Source organism: Papio anubis, chromosome 14, assembly GCF_008728515.1.
Source record: "Papio anubis isolate 15944 chromosome 14, Panubis1.0, whole genome shotgun sequence".
Taxonomy (NCBI): Eukaryota; Metazoa; Chordata; class Mammalia; order Primates; family Cercopithecidae; genus Papio; species Papio anubis.
The window spans coordinates 98,651,644-98,675,852 of record NC_044989.1 but is presented as its reverse complement, the minus strand read 5'-3'; the positions used below and the strand labels follow the sequence as shown (position 1 = coordinate 98,675,852).

At 36.1% G+C, this 24,209-nt stretch overlaps 1 long non-coding RNA gene across 1 annotated transcript in view; it reads right to left on the bottom strand.

Annotated features, from left to right (window-relative positions):
* Positions 1-24,209, bottom strand: part of LOC103877179 — a 121,254-nt gene that overhangs the window by 63,130 nt on the left and 33,915 nt on the right. Inside the window, exon 4 of the long non-coding RNA XR_002516803.2 lies at positions 3,252-3,983. This is a non-coding gene — a long non-coding RNA (uncharacterized LOC103877179). The remainder of the gene's footprint in view (positions 1-3,251; positions 3,984-24,209) is intronic.

The following is a 24,209-nucleotide window of genomic DNA, read 5'->3' as shown; positions in this document are numbered from 1 at the left end:
TAAAATCTGTGGCAAAAGAAAGATAAAACGGTGCTTCGGCAGTCTTCCTCTGCCCCGCTGCAGCAGCCCAGCTCATTTGCTAACCATTATGAAACTGAAGCGAAATTCACAGACAAACAAGACAATTTATGTTTTGAAGAAGCCCCCTGTGCCTCTGTTGATGACATGGTCCCCACCACATGGTCCTCAGCCAAAGATTAAAGAAGGTCTGAGGCTGTGTTTGCTTCTTTTTTGTGTTTACTCAAGTTACAGCAACATTTTGCAAAACATTTAGGTGAGGTATGTTACGGAATTAGCAGATGGCTTTAATTTTCATTTGGGATAGTAAGGCATATTCCAATTTTCCTTACTAATGTGATGGATGAGTTTTAGGAAGGTTTAAAATACTAAATTCAACATCGATAGTTGCAGAAAGAATGCAAACTTTTATTATTAAAAGCTAGTATCAGAGTTTTTATGAGCTTTTGGAAGAAAGGTTTAGGAAAGTATACGGTAGCAAGGTTTATTATTTTTCAAATTTCATTTCCAGCAGACAGAATCTTGAGGATAAAATTCTTAAAATATGTTTTGTTTTCTTGAAAAATATGTCTAAAATAATTAAAGTTGATTTGGGGCTTATTTTTCTGTAATAAACCTGGCTTTTTCTGATGTTAAAAGAAATTCTTTGTAAACAATTTAGACCAATACTAAGCCTAAACAATAAGAATTGAATAATAATAGAAGTCCATCCCCCAAACACGATCCCCACACTAACATGTTGTTTCTAACCTGTTTCTATGTACATATATACAACACACACATTTTATGAGAATGGTATCATTCTCTTTTGCATTTAACTATGTGAAAAAATTACACGTGGGGGCTTATGTTTATAAACATATTCATGACTCTGTGGCAACAAATATAAATTTATATTCTCAACTTCATTTTCTAAATAGAAACTTATTTATAGAGATACAGTTATTTAAACAGTCCTCTATCATTTGATCTATAAGTTTTTCCCAATGTCTTGCTATCAGGATGTAGTATTCAAGTATTTTTTTCGTTCAGAAATAATTTATTATTGATCTCTGTTTTTCATTTACTCTCTTCTTCCTTGTCCTTATTTCTAATAAATAATTTGTCTTCTTCTGATTAGTTTGTAAGGGTTTTAAAATATGATGATTATAAGACTTTATCATATATACCTGTCACTTTTCTTAAATTTTAATTATGGTGTCACTTTTAGTCACATATAAATTTTTTAATGTACTGAAATATACCTGTGGCTTTTTATTATAATTACTGGGGGAAAAAAAGCCTTTCCATTTACACTTGTAAAACTGAAGTATTTTGACAGTTATCAGAAGAAAAGTTCACTCCATTTACATATTACTATTCATGTTAAATATAGTTTTACTAGTTGGTTCATTAACTCCAATAACAGTTTTATGATTTATTGTTTAATCATGTTCTTTGTCATTTACAAGAATAGTGAAACTCACACCTAAAGTTAGCATTCATTTCCCAAATTATAAAATGAAAGATGTCTGTACAAAATAATTGTTAAAAGAGATACTTAGGATCTCACAAATCCCTGTAGGGTCACCTCCAGACTTCAGTAGCGTGGATAGCAAAATTCTTGTACCTCTTGGTGTATTCATTTAGCTTTTTTTTTTTAATTAACAAATATTTTCTGAGTGTCTAACAGGCACTGACCTAGGTATAAGCTACCTAGAAGCAAAGGAATGTAGACGTGTTACCTTTATCAATGAAGCTAAAATTATTGGTGATGGAAAGAATACTAAAATTAGAGTTACAAAAACAAAATAGTTGTAATTGTTGACAAGGAGAGGCAGGTCCTGCCTGAGATTGTAATTGGGGAACTAACCTTAGTCTGGGGTGATCAGAGAGGGCTTCCCTGAAGAGGTGATATCTCATTTCGGCTAAGACATGAGAGAAGGTTTAGAGTTGGCAAGGTAAAGAGGAAAGGAGTATGTTCCAGGCAGAAACAGAGGCACATGCAAAGCCGGTGACATGGGGAAGAGACTGGTACAAAAATACTCTGAAAATAACAACTAAAACCAAAAAAAAAAAAAAAAAAAAAACCAGATAATTCAAAGGCATGACTAAAGGGCAGAGTTGATGTGTGTGATGAAGTTGGAAAGACAGTGAGTGGTGGAATGTGTAAGGTTTTGCTGGCAGTGGTGAAGATGTTGGCTTTAGGCATGGAGCAACTGGCAGATGGTGTAGACATCTAAGGGAGGACACTCAAGGTAACTGTGTTGCAGCAGGAGTTGGGCAGAAGAGATAGAGATTACGAATTCACATTTTTGCACGTAGATTTTGAGATGCCTACAACATTATACTAAGTCAGAGGCGACCTTCATTAAATCTTAAATTGGTGGCTGGATTTATGGATCTGAATCTCTGAGGGAAGGTCTAGAAGAGTTATTCTCAGCTGGCAGCAGTGGTCCCTCTCCCCAGCAATACTTGACAATGCATGGAAATGTTTTTGGTTTTCACAGCTGGGAGAGAGGAGGATGTTTCTGGCATCTAGAATGTAGAGAGCAGGGATACTACTAAGTACCCTATGAGGCATATCATAGCTACTCAAAACAAAGAATTAACCCTCCCGGAATGTTGATAGTGATGAAATGGGGAAACCCTGATGAGAATCTGTAAGTCCTTAGTTGGTATTTGAGGTTATATAGGCAAATAAGATCAGTAAAGACCAGAGTAAGAGAAGAGGACCAAGGACAGAGTCGTAAGAAACTCTAATTGTTAAAAGTTGAGAAGAGGGGACACCTTCAAAAAATGGAAGAAAAAAACAACCCAGGCTGGGCACGGTGGCTCACGCCTGTAATCCCAGCACTTTGGGAGACCCAGGTGGGCGGATCACGAGGTCAGGACATTCAGATCATCCTGGCTAACACGGTGAAACCCTGTCTCTACTGAAAATACAAAAACAAAGTTAGCCGGGCATGGTGGCGGGCGCCTGTAGTCCCAGCTACTCGGGAGGCTGAGGCAGGAGAATGGAGTGAACCCGGGAAGCAGAGCTTGCAGTGAGTCGAGATCTCGCCACTGCACTCCAGCCTGGGCGACAGGGCGAGACTCTGTCTCAAAAAAAAAAAAAACAAAAAAAAAAAAAAAAAAAAAAAAAAAAAAAACCCATAGATGTGGCAGCAAAAATGGTGCCCCTGCTATGATTTTTATTGAAATCAATTGCATTAGTTAACTGCTGTTGTGTAGCAAATTATCCCAGAATTTACCTTAGCATCTTGCAACCGTAAACATGGATTGCCTCACACAATTTCTGTAGGTCAAGAATCTAGGAGGGTCTTGTGTGGGTTGCTGTGGCTCGCAGTCTTTTACAAGTCTTCAGTTGAGTTCTCTACCGATGCTACAATCTCCTTGAAGTTCAGCAAGGGATGGGAAATCTGATCCCACCTTACTACTGCGATTATTGGCAGGCCTCCACTCCTCACAGGAGGTTCCAGTACCCACCACACGAGCCCCACAGTAGGGTTGCTTAAAACATGACCGCTTGATGTCATTCATCGTTGCTGCCATTCATAAGAGTTGCTAAATCCAGCCGACACCCAAAGGGAGCAGAATTAATCTCATCTCCCTGAGATTCTGTGTTTCTTCTATGGAATTCTTACTTCAGAGTACACAGTAGACATCTGGCCAACCAATAAGTTGACTCAGCCTGGGTAAGGTGTTAACTCCAGTCACATCCGCTCTGATGAGCAAAGTTTTTTAGTCCAAACATATTGCAGTGCTTATCTCAGAAAAAAAGCAGTTTGCTCTGCTTTTGAGGGAAGCAGTTTTTCGGGAGAAGTGTGGCCTAGGGAGTAGTGGTTGTGTGTCAAAGGAAAAAAATCAGCTGGATCTGGTAGAGAGGAGTCAGTTCCTTCAACCTATGCGCCCTTCACCCTGGGCAGTTAGCTATAACCAGATTTTCATGAAGATGTTGGCTTATATTCTATGTGACTTTTTTCCTGTGGAAAAAAGAATAATAATGTCTGACTTTTGCAGCAACAATTAGTTTACCAAAATCTGATGAAGCTCAACACATTAGTGCAAACTTGAATATTTTCTAAAATATTAACTGATTATTGACTTTATCTGCCAGGGAAAAAATGATTGCCAAAAATACAGATTTTATTTTTCTCAAATGTTCTTAGTAAATGACATGATATGCCACTACTCCCATTGGCCCCAGGCTAGGAATTTTAAAGCATTTCCTTTCACTGGACTTGAGTACTAGACATCAGCTTGAGTTCATGTTAAAGAAAAAGTGAATTTTACCTATGCCTTCTTCACAGGCTATGACAATCTACTCAGGCACCATTATCATTAGTTGATTATGTATTGATTCCTTATCACACATACACCTCTTTTCCCCTTTCTTCCTCTGTCTTCATACAATATTGGAAATTGAACTTTATTCCTGAGAAGAATTTACAGAGTTGGCATCTGGTTACGTGTGGGCATTTTGACACGCTAAGTTTTTATTGAGGAGGCTTTCTAAAAATAGCTGCTTTAGAGAGAAGTGGATTCGTTACCGTCATTCCCATTTTAATGGAAATGTCTACAGTGAGCCTTATCTTCCCACAGAAATATACCTGGGCCACGAAAGCCACTGAGGAACTCAGAGGCAGACTCTGTGTGTTGGCAGAAACCCATAGCATCTCAAACATTCGCAACAGGCGCTGCTTGGAATCACAACTGCTGACCATTGGCAACTTATTTGTGAAAACAGCTAATGCTAACTCTGCATTTGTCTCCCCTCATCTCCGCAGGCCATGCGGTCAGTAAGGTGGGCTGCTCAGCCTCCTTGGGGCTAGGTGACAATGCTAACAGAGTCCTTCACAGAGGACTTCACAAAGGCTATATCTGCAGGATGCTTTCACTGCAGGATTTTCTTAATATCACTCATTTATATTAATATTAGGGCTTTAAAATGTGAAAGAGGCCAAAGCAATTTTTAAAATTATATGCTAATAAACTAAAATCAAATTACACATTTTTTTTCCACACTTAAACCAATGTTATCAGTATAACAAGGCACACACACACACACACACACAAAACCCTAGGCGAAAGTGAAATATTTACTGCAGTAATCACTGTTAAAAAAAAAATACAGCTCTTATGAACTCCTGTCTTTGTGGAACATGAAGTAATTTCTTTGAAATAAGCAGTTCTCATGCCATTATTTCATATCATCTTACAATCCAAGGGCTTGAAAAAGAATCTCACCCAGATTAAAGACTAAAAAGAATTTAAAATACTGACATTGAAACTGACTCACTTTTTGCTAACCTCAGTTATTAAATAAGTGAAATATATATCATCAAGCAGAAGCCTCATTATATTCAGAAATCTCAACCTAAAAGGAGATCGTCATTCTGACTAGCAACAAGTGACTAGATGAAAATGCACTGAATTGTAGTTACTGAACTTTGCAACTGGCTATTTTTACCTGATTTAGCCAAAATACATGTTTGTGCTTAATTGTACGTCTCATGTTTAGATTCATTCAATATTCATTCATTTATGTTTGGTTGAAGTAAGATAGAATCTTAATGACAAGGTAACCAGTGAGGCTTGTTTTACTAAAAATAATTTCAACCTATACAAGAATAGACTTTAGCAAATCAAGTTTTATTTTCTCAACAATTCTATGCTTATACCCCTTGCATGCCTTTATACTTCCTTGAGGATCTTATCTAAATGAGATGCCCACAGAGGCATCTTGCATGGTCAGCAATTTTAATGGGAATCTGTCACTTCAAGAATCTCAAAACTTTACAGATTCTCAGTAGCATGATTGAGATGTTGGGAAAGTGTTCTTGTCATAACTCTAAACCTAGAAAAGCTGGGAACAGCAAGGGGAAAATAAGTCCTCAAGGTCATTCAAGGTTAGCAAGCAAGACTTGAAATCTAGTACTCCTGGCACCTACTCTGCAATTTTAACCAATATGCCATCTTGCTTATCTCTTTCTGATCTGCCTAATGAGCAGCTGTCGAGCATTAAGCAAAATCATCCCATCCCTGCTAAAAATACACTGTATACGCCAATTTTCAAAAAGGAAGCCAAGGAGACGATGTATAGTTTTCTGTGTCCAGGTGCTTTATTCAGTCCCTGGTCTTTATTTAGTTCTTGACGCATCCCAATAGCCGTCCTGTTTGATGACACTTTATGACAGCCCCAGAAGTCACTGCTGCTGGGAGTGGTTGCAGATCATTCCACATTCACGATTTAAAAGAGAAAATCATACGCCAGGGACAGGAAATATTTGCAGAGCTGGAAGCTAAGTGACAGGAACATCCTTTATCAAACATCACACTATTTCAGTTACAATATTCCTAGAAAATTCCAGAAAGGAGCAACATGGATAAGTATAATATTCACTGTACAAAAGAAGACTTCCCCTTTTTAAATTTACTTCAATCTTTTCTCTTTCATTTAATGTCAAAGTTAGCACCCAATTCACCTACTCAATACAATATAATCCTTAAAAATGGGTAAAAGTTTCATTCAAATATTTCCACAATGAACTCAAAATATTTGACTTGTCACTATAATTATTCTCCACATTTTTAGGAATGCATCTTTGAGTTTATATTCAAAGTACTTTACAAATATATTTTAATATATGTAGTATAGTAATAAGTAACCTAGAAAACACTGGTTTAGGCTGCATATACATCAAAGTATATTTAAGCAATTTTTTATACCTATGATACCTAAAATGAAATATCTTCAATTAAACTCATTATATATTAAAATTACAAAGTGCTCCTCAGCTTACTGTAGATTCATAATTTCTTTCATGTTATGTGTCATAAACTATGACATTTTACGTTCATGAGTTAGACTGGGTTTGGTAGTTTTAATGATAAATATACAACAGAGAAATTAATTTAAATTGAGATACGTAACGTAAATCATCACAATTGCAACCAGGAGACAACCTACAGTTCGCTAAATAAACATAGAGATAGAGTTTTGAGCAGACAGATGCTGAAGACTTGGTATTATTAGAAGAACCAAAAGAAGGAGGGGCCTGAAGAGAGTGAGTGTCTGTGCGTGTGTGCTTTCTAAGAATAGGAGAGCCAAGATCTTTGGCCAGGAGAGGAGCAATGTAAGGAAAAAGCAGCTCAACTTGAGCAAGTGAAACAAAATAGAACAGTCATTTTGTACAAGCTAGTGGCTAAAAATAAAACTGAAATATATTAGTAGAGTCTTTATTGTATTTTGCAGCAAGGCCAGAGGGAAATTGCAGAAGTAATTTGTGAATGGCTTCACTCTTAAATTCATGAAAGTAACTTCCACATTTATCTCTTGGACCAGTCTGTAAAGTGGGATCAAGCAGGTATTTATAGCCAGCTGTATGTTGATTTGCATAAGAACTCCAAGACTGTTTAAAGCCAACATTCTCTAAGGAATACTGATTATTGCCAAAATTATGTAAAGACAATAACGCTAATTGCCAAATGAATTAAATTTATGGGGTGTCTGTGTGATACGTAAAACAATAATCCTGAGTGTGTTCAGGTGAGAGTATACATCTGCAAGTTATACCATACAATACGGTATGGCTTGTAGTTTAATTTTATTAACAGTGTTTTCAATTATTAGGAGATTTTAATTTTGATAAAACACGATTCATTGTTTTTTCTTTAATGAATTGTGCTGTTTTGCTGCCTGCCTTGGACTTTTTTTTTTTTTTTTTTTTTTTTGAGATGGAGTCTCACTCTGTTGCCCAGGCTAGAGTGCAGTGGCGGGATCTTGGCTCACTGCAAGCTCTGCTTCCCAGGTTCACGCCATTCTCCTGCCTCAGCCTCCCGAGTAGCGGAGACTACAGTTGCCCACAACCATGCCTGGCTAACTTTTTGTATTTTTAGCAGAGACGGGGTTTCACCATGTTAGCCAGGATGGTCTCGATCTCCTGACCTTGTGATCTGCCCACTTCGGCCTGCCTTGGACCATTTTTGCTACTATAACAAAACACCTTAGACTGCGTAATTTAGAAAGAGCAGTTCTGGAAACTGGGAAGTCTAAGAGTAAGATGTCAACAGAGTCAGTGTCTGATGAGGTCCTACTTGCTGAGTCTTCGTGTGGTAAAAGCAAAAGGAGCTAGGAGTTTCAACATCTTTTACACGAGCACTAATCTCATTCAAGAGAATGGAGAGCTCGTGACTTAATCACTTCCTCAAAGGCCCCACTTCTTAACACTATCACAATAGGTACTGGGTTCCAACATATGAATTTTGGAAGGACACATACATTTAAAACATAGCAGAGTCATATTTGAGAAATCTTTGCCTAGCTTAAAGGTTTTCCCCTACTTTTTCTTCTAAAGTAATTAAAGTTTTATATTTTTAGATCTATGAATAAATTTGAGGTCATGTTTATGTGTAGCATGAAGTAGAGATTGAGTTTCTTTTTATTGTTTACATGGAAATCCAAATATTTGTTGCAAAGGCTACCTTTCTCTATTGAATTTAAAACATAGTTATTTGTTATTTATGGAATCATTTGATAACTTTTTCATGACTACATTTTTGGAAAATAGGTGAAATACGTTGAGAAATTTTTTTAACTAATATTCTTTTCATTGGTATTCTTTGTTTTAGATATCATTGATTTAAAATATGTTGGTGTCTTGTGACTCTTTTAAACATCTTTGTTCAGGCATAATTGACATATAAATTTCATATATGTAGGGAGTGTGATTTGATAAGTTTTGACAAATGCATATGCCAATGAAACTACCAACACGTTCAAAATGACGAACATATCAATCACCCCTTTGTAATCCCTCCCTCCTCAACCTTCCCACCCTATCTCTAGTTAATCACTTACCTATTTTCTGTCATATAGATAATTTTACATTTTCTAAATTTTATGCAAATGGGATGGCAGCATATGTACTCTCTTTTGTCTGGGTTCATTCATTCAAAATAAAGATTTTGAGATTCATTCATATTGGTAAGTACGTAAAAAATTCATTTCTTTTTCTGCCAATTAGTGTTTCATTGTATAGAGATACTACAACTTATCAAGCCATTAACCTATTGATACACATACAGGTCACTTCTTTTTTTTGGCTATTACAAATACAGTTGCTACAAACATTTAAGTCTGTGTATACATATCTTTTATTTATCTTGGAAAATTACTTGGAAATAATTAGCTAGGAATAATAGCTGGATCATATTAATATAATAGATGTCTACCTAACATTTCAAGAAATTGCCAGACTGTTTTGTAAGGTAGTTATATAATTTTACATTCCCACCAGGAATGTAAAATGTATGAGGGTTTCGGTTTCTCCACATTCTTGGCAACACTCAATGCAATTAATATTTTAAGTTTTAGCTATTCCAATATATGAACAGTGGTGCATCATCACGACTTTAATTTGCATTTCCCTCATGATTAATGATATTGAGCATCTTTTCATGTCGTTATTTGCCATCTTTATAAACTGGTTGTCTATTGTTACATTTTGTGTCTTCAAATACTTATTCTTACTAGAAGTCCTTTGTTGGATGTGTAATTTGCAAAATTTTTAACAGTTCTGATGCTAAGTTTTTTGGTCTGTTAACAGCGTCTTTAACAAAGCATTTTTTAAAATTTGATTGAGTTCAGTTTATCAAATTCATTTTAGATTATGCATTTTGTATCATGTGTGTGTACTTTCTGCCTTACAACAGGTTACAGAGATTTTCTTCTGTATTTCCTCTAGAAGTTGTATGGTCCTATATTTTAAATTTAGATGTAAATTTTTACTTTATGTGTGAGGGTTAGGTCAGCATTCCATTTTTAAAATATGGATTTGCAGTGATTCCAATGGCATTGATTGAAAACAATATCCATCCGAATTGAATTGTTTTGCACCATTGTCAAAATGGGAAGAGGAGCATAGGATGGAATCAACAGGTTTCCTGTTACTCTAACTAAGTACAACTAACAACTCTGGACATTACATTTGAAACAAGCAAAGGATACCTCTGAAAAATAGAAGAATACAAATAGCTTGAATCTTAAGACCAAAGGAATGAAAAGAACTGTGAGTTTATTGGGTTTTCTTTTTGCTTCACGTATCCCAGAATAGGTGCTGGAGAAGCTGGCAACCTACAGATGCTGACAGTCAAAGAAGAAAATTATTCCGAAGTAAATCTTCCTTTCTTTAACCAAAGGAAATGATAGCTTTGCTTTACATCACAGGAAATTTGCAAACAATAGCCACTCTACTACTGCGAAGTACCTACATAAACACTGTGACTACTCCCTCCACCTCTGACAGGAAAGGCTGAGTGGAGACCCTAGACTTCCACTCTCAGAGGGCTATAACAAGGCCTCCAACCCTGTCTCTGAGGCCAAGTGGGGACCTGGGACTTCATCCCTGTGAGGTCATAATTAACCTAAACTTCCGCCCTACCTGTCAGTACAAGGCGGTACTTATCCCCCACACCTCTTCACCCACCAGGGCAAGTCATACAAGGTCTGATAAGAAATAAGATTTATAAAAGATGCAGAATTTTATAAAACTCAAACATGTCCAGGTCTCAATTGAAAATAACTCATTAGGCCGGGCGCGGTGGCTCAAGCCTGTAATCCCAGCACTTTGGGAGGCCGAGGCGGGTGGATCACGAGGTCAGGAGATCGAGACCATCCTGGCTAACATGGTGAAACCCCGTCTCTACTAAAAATACAAAAAACTAGCCGGGCGAGGTGGCGGGCGCCTGTAGTCCCAGCTACTCGGAGGCTGAGGCGGGAGAATGGCGTGAACCCAGGAGGCGGAGCTTGCAGTGAGCTGAGATCCAGCCACAGCACTCCAGCCTGGGCGACACAGCGAGACTCCGTCTCAAAAAAAAAAAAAAAAAAGAAAATAACTCATTATACTAAGAACCAGTAATATCTCAATCAGAATGAGAAAAGACAGTCAAAAAAGAGGTGACACAGATGTTAGAATTTTCTGACAAAAATGTTAAGCACATCATAAAAATATAGTGAGTCTTCACAAAACATTGTCAACAGGTTCTTGGAAACTTTGACTTTAGCACAACAAAACAACTTATAACAAAACCAATTTTACTATAAGTTAGTTAATATGAGACTTGTTTCTACAGTATATTTCTGGTCACAAAAATATCACCAAACTTCTAAGTAAAGAACAAAAGGCTCCAAATACTAAACATTGAAATAAATGTGAGTGATACATACAGTGAAGACAGATTAATAAAAAAAGTCAGATCATTATTTGCGCAGTTATTTCAGTTCAAGGTCATGGATGATGACAGCCCATCCAGGCAGCTCAGAGTGCAGGGCAGGAACCAACCCTGAACAGGACGCCATGCCATTTCAGGGTTCACTCACACACACCTACACTTGCTCAGACAAGAGCCGTTGAGACACACCCATGAAGCTAACCTGAACCTATCTGGGATGTGAGAAAACCCAGAATACCCAGAGAACACAGACACAGACAGGGGAAGAACATGTAGACTCTGCAGAGACACTGATCCCAGCTTGGAATCAATTTTTTTTTCCCCCCCTTGAATATCAGACTCCAAGTTCTTCAGCTTTGGGACCTTTGGACTTAAACCAGTGGTTTACCAGGGAGTCTGGGGCCTTTGGCTACAGACTGAAGGCTGCACTGCCAGCTTCCCTACTTTTGAGGTTGGGGACTCAGACTGACTTCCTGGCTTCTCAGCTTGCAGATGGCCTATTGTGGGACTTCACCTTGTGATCATGTGAGTCAACACTCCTTAATAAACTCCCCTTCATATGTACATTTATCCTATTAGTTCTGTCCCTCTAGAGAACGCTGACGAATATACTCATCAATGTTATAATGAAATAATGTTGAACAAAACAATGTTAACAAGGGTCTGCTATTCTTTAAAGAGAAAATACGTAATTCAAAGAAGTGAAAAATAGACTGTCTGAGCAAGTAAATAGAAGATGTAAAGAAGAAGCAAATGGAAATTTTAGAATTCAAATACCATAACAGAATTTTAAAAAACCACAAAAAACAAACAAAAAAACCTCATTGGATGGGCTGAAGAGCAGAATAGAGAGGGGAGAGGAAAGAATCAATGAACCAGACCATAGAACAATATAAATTAGCCAGTCTGAACACCAGAGATAAAATAAAATGAAAAAGAAAAATGAGCAGAGCTTCAGGAACTTGTGGGATTACAACAAAAGATAGAACGCTTGTATCCTCAGAACTTCAGAAAAGGAGCAGCAGAGTAGGACTAAAAAAGAATTAGAGGAAATATGGTTTTATTTCATAGAAATAATGGCTTTTCCAAACTTAACAACAATAAAAAAAGGTTAACCTATGAATTCAAGACTGCAAAAAAAAAAAAAAAAAAAAAAAAAGAAGCAGGGTAAGCCCAAGGAAATCCACACCAAGACACATCATAATTAAACTTTTGAAAACTAATGGCAAAAATAAAATCTTGAAACAACCAGAGGAAAAAATGTCACATATCTTTTTTTGCGGTGGGGGTTGGGGGGAGTGCAATGGTGTGATCTCCGCTCACCACAACCTCCACCTTCTGGGTTCAAGCAATTCTCCTGCCTCAGCTTCCCAAGTAACTGGGATTACAGGCAAGCACCGCCACACTGGGCTAATTTTGTATTTTTAGTGCATACAGGGTTTCTCCATGTTGGTCAGGCTGGTCTCAAACTCTTGAAAGTGTCACATAACTTTTTATAAGGAAACACTAATTCAAACGGCAGTGGATTTCTCATCTGAATCATTGGAGGTAAGAAGAGAGTGGTTTAGTTTATTTTAAATGCTGGGGGAAAAAACTGTAAACCACAAATTCTATAACTGGTAAACATGAATAAAGACATTGTCAGATGAAGAAAAACTAAGGTAATTTATTGCTAACAAACTTGCTCTTAAAAATAGTTAAGCTCTTTAGAGAGAAAAAACAGGATAACAAAATAGTCTTAAAAGTTCAGAAAGGAAAGAATTACATTAAAATGTGTAAAAATGGGAGTATAAATATAGTATCTTTCTTCTTGTAGGTTACTTAAATTATATTTAATAGTAGAAACAGAAATTATGAAAACATCTGATATTGGTCATTGAATTATATTCAATGTATGCAGAAGAAATGCTTAATCCAATTATATTTTTTATATGGAGAAGGTAAGGTAATGTTTCTAAACTTTGCTCAAAGTGAAAAAACATTGATACAGGTAGACTCTGGCAAATTACCTATGTATATTTAAATACCTACAGCAACTTGTCTTCTGGCTAATTTTATTTGTCAACTTGACGAGGCCATGCTACTGAGATATTTGGTCAAACTCTTCTGGATAATACTGAAACGGTATGTTTTCAGATGAGGTTAACATTTAAATCAACAAACTTTGTGTGAAACAGATTTCCCTCCACAATGTGAGTGGGCCTCATTCAGTTAGTTGAAGACCTTAAGAAAAAGACTTATATCCCCCAAAAAAGAGGGAATCTGTCAAAAAGACTGTCTTCAGACTCCAGCTGAAGCACCTCTCTCTCTCTCTATATATATATATATATAAAAGTATAAATTTTATACACATATTCATGCATATATATGTATGAATTTAAAACAAACTCATTGGATAGACTGAAGAGCAGAATAGAGAGGAGAGAGGAAAGAATCAGTGAATCAGACTGTAGAACAATATAAATTAGCCAGCCTGAACACCAGAGAGAGAATAAAATGAAAAAAATAAATGAGCAGAGCTTCAGGAACCTGTGGGATTACAACAAAAGATAGATACAACACTTTAGATACAACAGCACATATACACTGAAAATAAAAGAACTGATTATATAAACAATAATTAAAACTGAAAAAGTGACCTATTAAAATGTAAGAATAAAGTAAATTCAAAACAAAGAATATCCCTATAGAAAAAAAAGGACAGGTTATATAACAGTAAAAGAAAAAATGCAAACAATTATTATTAAAAATGTGTGCATACACAAACGCACACAACAGAGCCTGAAAATACAGTAACCAAAAACTAAGAGTTGAAAGGACAAATAGACAAATCCACCAACATGTTTAAGGACTTCAACATCTCATCTCTCTCTCGTCTCTCTCTCTCTTTACATATATATAAACACATACTATATATATCAATTTCTCTATATATCAAATATATATCAATTTCTCTATCTATCTATATATAAATATAGATGTATAGAGAGAGAGAGGAGAGAGAGAATGCTAGAGACTAAGATTTATGTTATGAAATTATGTTAAAGAATTGGCTCACCTGATTGTGGAGACTGGCAGGTCCAAAACCTGGTGGGTAGTCCAGAAGCAGGCTAGAGACCCAGGAAAGAGTTAATGTTTCGGCTGGAGTGTAAAGGCAGTCAGCTTAATGAATTCCCTCTTTTTGTAGGAGGGGCAGTCTTTTTCTTATGGCCTTCAACAAAATGAATGAGGCCCACTCACATGATGGGGGAAATTGTTTCACCCAAAGTTTACTGATTTAAACATTAACCTCATCTAAAAACATACCTTTTCAGTATTATCCAGAAGAGTTTGACCAAATATCTCAGTAATGTGGCCTAGACATGTTGACAAATATTAATAAAATTAGGCAGAATACTAGGTGTTGGTATGTTGCTGTAGGTATTAAAATGTTCATATGTAATTTATGATAGTCTACTGGTATCAGCATTTTACCACTTCTAGTGAAATTTAGAAATATTAGCTTACCTTCTCCTTATAAAAAATACAATTATGTTAAGTTTTTCTTCTACAGTACCATTTCATATGGTTTTATAATTTTTGCTTCTACCATTTTTATACACACACACATGCTGTTTCTCTGAAGAACCTTGACTCCTACAATTAGTAAGAAAACTATATGAAGAATCAAAACATTAGAAATTAAAATACAATTATAACAAATATCCATGCAACCCACAGGTAGATAAGTAGGTAGAAAGAGAGACAAAAAATAAAAAAGGAAATAAATAAAAAGTAAATGAAAATAAGACTGATTTAGCTTTAACATACAAAACCTATCATATGGCAGAAATTGATAGAACGAACAAAAGAAACTGAAACATATTCAAGTGTTCCTACAGAAAGCTCACTTTAGATATAACAGCACATATACACTGAAAATAAAAGAACTGATTATATAAACAATATTTAAAAATGGAAAAGTGACATATTAATGTCAGAATAAAATAAATTCAAAACAAAGAATATTTCTACAGAAAAAACAGATTATTATGATAGTAAAAGGAAAAATAGAAATAAATTATTAAAAATATATACATACATACACGCACACAACGGAGCCTCAAAATACATTAAGCAAAAACTAAGAGTTGAAAGGACAAATAGACAAATCCATCAACATGTTTAAGGACTTCAACATCTAATTCTCAACAATTAGAGATACTAAACAAAAATTAGTGGAAATATAGAAGAACTAAACAACAGAATCAAGCAACAGGATGATACATCTTTTTTTGGTTTTTTTCAGTGACACTGGAATGTTCCACAAGATGAATCAAATCCTGGATTATAAAACAACCCCCAACAAATTTAAAATAATTGAAATCATGCAGCATATTTTCTCTGATCATAAAGCAGTCTGCTAGAAATCAGTAAGAGAAAGACAAATGAAAAATCTCCAAACATTTGGAAATTAAATTATAGACTTCTAAATATATCACTGACAAAAGACAAATTCTCAGAAGCAATAAATAGAAAATACATAGAGTTAAATGAAAATGAAAATACAAAATATCAAAATATGCAGAATGCACCCAGAGCCGTGTTGAAAGAATTACAGCACTAAATGTTGCCACTATGAAAGAGGCAGTTTCCAAGTCACTAATCTAAGTCCCCACCTCAAGAAACTAGAAAAAGAACAAAATAAAACCAAAAGTGACAGAAGAAGGGAAATAACAGAAATTAATGACATTGAAAATAGAAAGACAATGGAGAACATCAATGAATAACACGCTAATGCTTAAAAAAATCAATAAAATTGATAAACCTATTGCAATATAAGGAAAAAAATAGAAAACAAAAATAAACATTAGCAGGAATACCGTATTGGATATTTCTGCAATCATTTAAAGGATAATAGAAAAATATGAATAATTTTATCCTTATGAGTTTGACAAGTTAAAAGAAATGTATCAATTTCTCAAAACCCATAAACTACCAAAATCAACCGAGATGGAATAGACAACCCGAACCACCTAGTAATCATTAAATAAAATGAACATGGACACATAATTTTTAAACTGCAGGAGAAGAAATCTTCAAGTCCAGAGTAATTTACTGCAGAATTCAAACAGTAAATAATAATTAACAAAAAGTTTACACAATATCTTTCAGAAAATAGAAGAGTGAATATTTCCCCAACTCATTTTATGAGGATTATGTTACCTTGATTCAAAACCAGACAAAGACAGTTCAAATGAGAAAAACTATGGGCAAATATAGCTCATGAATTTATACACAAAAATCCTTAATACAGTATCAGTAAATGAATTCCAGCAATGTAGTTTTAAGAGTATACATCATGACCACATGGAATTTATTACAGATATGCAAGTCTTCTTCAAAATTTAAAAACATTAGCAATGTGATTTACCCTATCAGCAAGCTAAAGCAATTCGATTTTTAAATAAAATTATTAAGCAAAAGGACTTGTAAAATTTAACACTCAAGTATGATAAAATCTCCTCAAGTTAGGAATAGAGAAAAGCTACCTCAGTTCATGAGGAATATTGGCCTGTAGTTTATTTTTTCTTGCAGTGTCCTTGTCTGGCTTTGGATAGCACTGTGATAAGGACCTCATTAATTTGAAAATTGCCCTTCTTCAGTTATTTTAGTAGAGTTTGAAAAGGATTGGTATTAATTCTTCCTTAAATGTTTGGTAGTACTCACTAGTGAAGCCGGTACTTCCTGAACTTCATTTACTTTGTTGAGAGGTGTTTGTTTACTGATTCAATGTCCTTACTCTTTATTGCTCTGTTCAAATTTTCCGTTTCTTCATAACTCAGTCTTGGTAGGTTGTATGCATCCAGAAATATATCCATTTTTCTAGGTTATACAGTAAATTGGTATAAAATAGTTTATAGCTGTCTGCTATGATTTGTTTTTCAGGTATCAGTTGTAATGCCTCCTCTTTAATTTCGGATTTAATGCAGTAATTCTCTTTTTTTCTTAATCCAGCTAAAAGTTTGTTGATTTTGTTTATCCATTAAAAATAAACTCCGTTTATTTCATCTTTTTCATTTTTCTAGTCTCTGTTTTGCTTATTTCTGCTCTGATACTTCATATATTCTCCCTACTGCTAACTTTGAGCTTAACTTGTTTTTATTTTTCTAGTTTCTTGAGAAGTACTGTTAGGTTATTTACTTGATAAATTTCTTCTTTTTTTGATGCAGGAATTTACTGCTATAATCCTCCTCTCTTAGAACTTCTCTTGCTGCATCCTGTACATTTTGGTGTGTTGTGTACCTGTTTTCATTTGTCTCAAGATATATTTTTAAAATTTACTTTTTAATTTCTTCTTGAATCATTTGGCTGATGGAGAGTATGTTATTTAATTTTCATGTGTTTCTGAATTTTCCAAAATGCCTCTTCTTATTGATCTCTAGTTTCTTATCAGAGTAGTCAGAAAATACATTTTATATTATTTCAATCATAAATGTGTTAAGTTTTGTTTTGTTGCCTAAAATATGCTCTATACTAGAGAATGGTTTTTTTGATTTTTGGCACTGGAGAAAAATGAGTATTCTCTTTTGCTGTTGAATGAAATGTTCGGGTATATCTGTTAAGTCCATTTGATCTAAAGTGTAGTTTAAATCTAGAGTTTCCTTATTGATTTTCTGACTGGATGATATATTGATTATCGAAAGTAGGATATTGAAGTTTTGTACTATTATATTACAGTCTCTCTCTTCAGATTTATTAATATTTGCTTTATATATTTAGGTATTCTGATGTATAGCACATGTGTATTTATAATTGTTATATCGTCTTTATGAAGTTATTCCTTTACCTTTATATAATAATATTTTTGTCTCTTTTTATAGGTTTGAATTAAAGTCTATTTTATCTGATATAAGTATAGCTACTCCTGCTGTCTTTTGGTTTTCATTTACATGGAATATCTTTGTTTATACCTTCACTTTCAATCTATATATGTCAGTAAAAAGGACCCAAACATATGTTGCCTATAACACACTTATTTCAGTCTGTTATATTTGAATCCTGGGTCCTGCTTTTTTTTTTTTTAAATGTATTCAACCACTCTATGTCTTTTAATTGGATAATTTAGTACATTTTTATTCAGGGTAATTATTGATAGATAAGTACTTACAATTGCCATTTGGTTTATTTTCTGTTTATTTTGCTGATCCTTTGTTCCTTTCTTCCATTCCTGATGTCTTTCTTTGTGGTTTGATGATTTTCTGTAGTTGCATGCTTTGATTCCTTCCTCTTTATATTTTTTTAGATCTCCTATACATTTTTGCTTTTGGCTTACCTTAAAGTCTATGTAAAACTTATTATAATTATGACAGGTTATTTAAGCTGATAAAATCATTCACATACAAAACTATACTTTTACTACCTTTACCCACATGTTATCTTTTTGATGTCACAATTAAAATTATTTTGTATTGTGTATTCCTTAAAAATTATTGTAGATACACTTGTATTAATAGTTTTGTTCTTTAACCTTTCTATTAGACATATGTTATTTACATGACACTCTTAAGTTTTACAGTATTCTGAACTTGATAATGTACTTACTTTTACCAGTGATTCTTATAGTATTATGAATTTTCTTATTGCTAATGAGATTCCTTTTGTTTCAGCTTGAAGAACTTTATTTAGTATTTCTTGTAAGATAGGTCTAGTGATATGAACTCCCTGAGCTTTCATTTGTTTGTGAAAGCCATTATCAATTTTTCATTCCTTAAAGACATCTTTTCTCCATGAACTATTCCTGGTTGGCAATTTTTTTTTTTAGAAATGTTTATATTTTCTGTTTATTTTTTAGTTTTAAGTAGTTACATGCTTATTGTAGAAAAGTAAAATGGTACAGAAGTATATATAGTAAAACATTATTATGTATACATCTTTTAGCAATTTTTCCAGAATTTTTCTATTTACATATACCCATATTTTTTTCTTGTTGTACTTGGAGTATATCAACCCAATCTCTCCTGGGCTGCAAAGTCTCTGCTGAGAAATCAGCTGCCAGTCTTATATGTGATCACTTGCTTGTGAGAATTTTTTTTTTCTTGCTGCTTTCATGAGTCTCTCCTTGTCTTTCAATTTTGACAATTTGATTACAATATTTCTTGGCATAGTTTACTTTGGATTGCATTTTACTGGAGTTCTTAGAGCCTCCTGTACCAGGATACTTATATCTTTCCTCAAATTTGGGGTATTTCTTCAAATAATTTTGTGTCCCTTTTTCTTTTCTCCTTCTTAGATTCCTGTAATGAGAAAGGTAGCTGTCTAGATGCTGTCTTATAATCCATGTAAGCTTTTTTTATTCTGTTTGTTCATTATTCTCCATTGGTAGCATGTCTTTGTGTTTTCAGATTATTTTCTCTACTTGATAAGTTCTCATGTTGTTGTTCTCTATTGCATTTTTTATTTCATTCATTGTGTTCTTCAGCTCCAGATTTGTTTTTTAATATAATTTCAACTTCTCTATTAAAAAGACTCTTTTATTTCACTTATTGCTTTTCTGCTTTTGTTAAATGGTATCATTCTGTTATCTTGAAGTTCACTGAGTTTTCTTAAAGTGATTATTTTAAATTCTTTGTCAGACAATTTGTAGATTTCCATTTTTGATGGGTCAGTTACTGGGAAATTATTGTATTCCTTTGGTAACAATATGTTTCCTTAGTTTTTCATATTCCTTGTTGCCTTGTGTTTATGTCTGTTAGTTTATTGAAGTAATTACTTTCCTAGACTTTGCAGACTCTTTTCAGTTGGGGATGACCTTCCCTTATAGGTGGGTGCAAAGACACAAGCTAAGAAGGTTGTGATTGTTCTGACTCCAGTAAGGACACAGCAGCACAGTCTCAGTACAGCCCTGTCAGGTAAAATCAGTGTTGGCAAATATTTCGAGGAGCCCCAGCAGCCAACTCTGTGTATGTCCTCATTGGTGGTGAAGGATGCTGGAAATTTTCAATGGCAAAGGATGGTGAAAGATGTTGAAATTTTCAATGGCAAAGGGTTCTGGGATCCCGCTGACCTATTTTTCCTCCAATAGGAAAGTCATGGCCAAGGGAATCCCTCTTGGCACTGGTTCTGGCTTGAAAGCGTGCTTGCACCAGTCTAATGCACAACACCTGGGGAGTGGTCATGGAGCTGAGTTCTGAAGGACAGGCATGCATGGAAGGACTATGATTTGGGGGTCCAGGGCAGTAGTGGTACCAGTGTCTGGAGAACTGGCACCCCAACTGCTGTATCAGTGTGTGCAGGGTGCAGACTAGCCCATAGGAGCAGTGTCTCCAAGTCTGATGTGTGAGCATACGCAGTGTAGCCACAGAGTTGGGGTCTGAAACACTGCAAGCACAGAGCAACTGCAGAGCTGAGACCTGGAGTGTGGACACAGGTGGAGCAGCTGCAGCTCTGGAGTCAATGGAGTGCATTTAGGTTGGGAGGGATGACTCTTGCTCTGAATTGGCACAAGACTGGCTGCTTCTTGAGAAGGCGGACAGGAGGCATCTTTGAGGAGGGACATCTCCCACCTCAAAGGATCCATGTCTAGGATGGCTGTTGGTTACCTAGAGGCAAAAAAAAAAAAAAAAGTTCTGTTGTCCTTTACAGAGCAGGCCCCTGGAGAATACAGTGGCACTCTGCACATGACTAATACTGATATTCCCCCTTTCTTTGTTCCTAGACAGCTCCAAATGTTTCAGGTATGCTGCTCTGCTCAGTGATCTTTTCTGTATGTCTTTTCTTTTTCTTTTCCTCTCCCATGTATTGCTGAAGGGTTTTAATTGGGCCAAGGAGCCAGCAGAGCCAATGGTGCTTGCAGTGGCTGTGGCAGGTAAGAATGTTATTTGTAGTCTTTGGCACGTGCCTACAGGTAAATCATGGCATACGTCCTTAGGTTTTTGGAGCAAAACTCTGCTATTCTCTACAGATAAATACTCTCATTTTAAGAACAACTTTGGGCCTGCTACTGTGCCTTAATAGAGACTAAACTTTCAACCATGGCCCACCAAGGTACCATTGGCCTGAGCTGCCCATCATAAACTGTGTGTTATATGGCCCACCAAGCCTTAAGTTGGGCATGTACAGCAACACCAACACTTCACTGCCAAATGGAAGTGGTATATATAACATAGGGCCCAAAGAGACCCTGAAAGCACAAGTTACTTAAAGAATTGACCTAAATGTCTATTGTTCTCCCCTCTTCTAAGCTATCTTCTCTCTCCCAGCCTGTACCTATTGCCTCATGGGGGAGTTCCCTAAGATAAACAGAGAGTGAAAGAGAATACTTGGGTCTGGTTTACAGATGGCTCTGCATGATAAGCATACTCCACCAGAAAGGGGACAGCTGCAACACTGTAGCCCCTTTTGAGGACATTCCTGAAGGACAGTGATGAAGGGAAATCCTCTAAGTACGCAGAACTTTGAGCAGTGCTCCTGGTTGTTAACTTTGCTTGGAAAAAGAAATGGTCAGAGGTGCAATTACATGCCAATTTATGGGCTATGGTCAATGGTTTAGTTGGAAAATAATTAGGAACTTGAAAGAAACATGATTGGAAAATTGGTAACAAGGAGATTTTGGGAAGAGTTATGTGGATAGACCTCTTTGAATGGGCAAAAAACATTAAGATTTTTGTGTTCCATGTGAATGTCAAGGAGGGTCAAGTGGGTAGGATGGCCTGTTTTCTGGATACTAGTTATTCTCTTTTTACAGCCGTCCCTATCATTGCATAATGAGCTCGCAAAAAAAGTGGCTATGATGGCAAGGATGGAGGTTATGCATAGGCTCAGCAACATGAAGTTTTATTAACCAATGCCAACATGTCTATGGCAACTGCTGAGTGCCCAATCTGCTACTGGCAGAAACCAACCCTGAATCCCAGATATGACACCATTCTTCTGAATGATTCACCAGCTTCCTGGTGACAGCTTCCTCACTGTGCTAGACCACTTCCGTCACGAAAGAGGAAGCACTTTGCTCTCAATGGGATAGACACTCTGGATACAGATTTGTCCTCCCTATAGGTAGTGCTTCTGCCAAAACTACCATCCATAGATTTATAGAATGTCTTATTCATGTTATTTCAAACAGTGTTGCTTCTGATCAAGGAACTCACCTCACAGGAAAAGAAGTGTGGCAATGGGCCCATGCGCATTGAATTCACTGACTTACCATGTTCCCCACCTTCCTGAAGCAGCCTGTTTGATAGAATATTAGAATGCGTTTTGGAAGAACAATTTTCAGTGCCAGCTAGGAGAAAAAATCTTGAAGGGCCAGGGAAATATTCTCCAGAAGGCTGTATATGTTCTGAATCAGCATTCAATATATGATACTGTTTCTCCCATAGCCAGATTTCATGGGTCTAAGAATCAAGGGTGAAATTTGGGGTGGTACCACTCACCACTATCCCTATTGACCCACCAATAAAACTTTTGCTTTCTATTCCCATGACATTATATGCTCTGCTGGTCTAGAGATCTTAATTTCAGAAGGAGGAATGATTCCACCAGAAGACACAACGGTAAGTCAATGGAACTGGAAGCTAAGACTGTCCCCCAGGCCAACATGACAATTCTGCTTCTGAGTCAACTGGATAAGAAGGGAGTTATGATGTTGACTTGGGTGATTGATCTAAACAATCAAGGGGAAACTGGACTACTACTCCACAATGGAGGTAAAGAAGAGCATGTCCGGAATACAGGAGATTCCTAGGGTATCTCTTAGTATTACCATGCCCTGTGATTAAGGTCAATGGGAAACTACAACAACCCTATGTTGGCAGAATTACTAATTAGCAAAATCCTTCAGTAATAAATGTTTGGGTCACCCTAACACCTTGTATTAGTCAGGGTTCTCTTGAGGGACAGAACTAACAGGATATATGTATATATGAATGGGAGTTTATTAAGGAGAATTGACTCACACGATCACGAGGTGAAGTCTCACAATAGGCTGTCTGCATGCTGAGAAGCTACGAAGCCAGTAGTGGCTCAGTCCGAGTCCCCAAACCTCAAAAGTAGGGAAGCTGACAGTGCAGCCTTCAGTCTGTGGCTGGAGGCCTGAGAGCCCCTGACAAACCACTGGTGTAAGTCCAAGAGTCCAAAAGCTGAAGAACGTGGAGTCTGAATGTGAAGTACAGGAAAATTCCAGCACAGGAAAAAGATGAAGGCCAGAAGATTCAGCAAGTCAGCTCCTTCCACCTTCTTCTGCCTCTTTTTCTAGCCATGCTGGCAGCCAGTTGGATGGCACCCACCCACTGGGTGGGTCTTTCTGAGGGTGGGTCTTTCTCTCCCAGTCCACTGACTCAAATGTTAATCTCTTCTGGCAACACCCGGAAACACCCAGATACACCCAGAAACAATACTTTACTTCCTTCAATCCAATCAAGTTGACACTTAATATTAACCATCACACACCTGTACCTGTAGCACGAGATACAGAACCACAGCCAGCTGAGGTGTTTGCTGAAACCAAAGGAAATGCAAAATGGGTAGCAGAAGAAGATAATGATAATACCAGCTACAACCATGTGACCAGTTACAGATGCAAGAACTATAATTGTCATCATGAGTATTTTCTTTGTATTTTGTCATGAATGTGTCTGTGTGTGTTTTTCCAAACACACACATTCACACAAAATATTTTTCCCTGTCCTATTCTCTTTTCATGTGACATGAGATATATCGCCTTTATAACATAGTATCTAATGATGTTAATTTTATGCCATAGCATATAAGTTATTGGATACCAAGGAGAAGTACCTCATTTCCTATTTTGGGGAAATGTTTAGTGTATGCTTAGTTGTATACAGGACAGTTGTATAATGACAGAATTATTACCTTGTTATTGCCTTTAGCTAGATATTAAGGATGGTTTAAGGAGCTGCTTGAGTCTGGTTAATAAAGGTAGAATGTTGGTGATTAAATTTACATGTCAACTTGACTGAACCACAGGGTGCCCATAT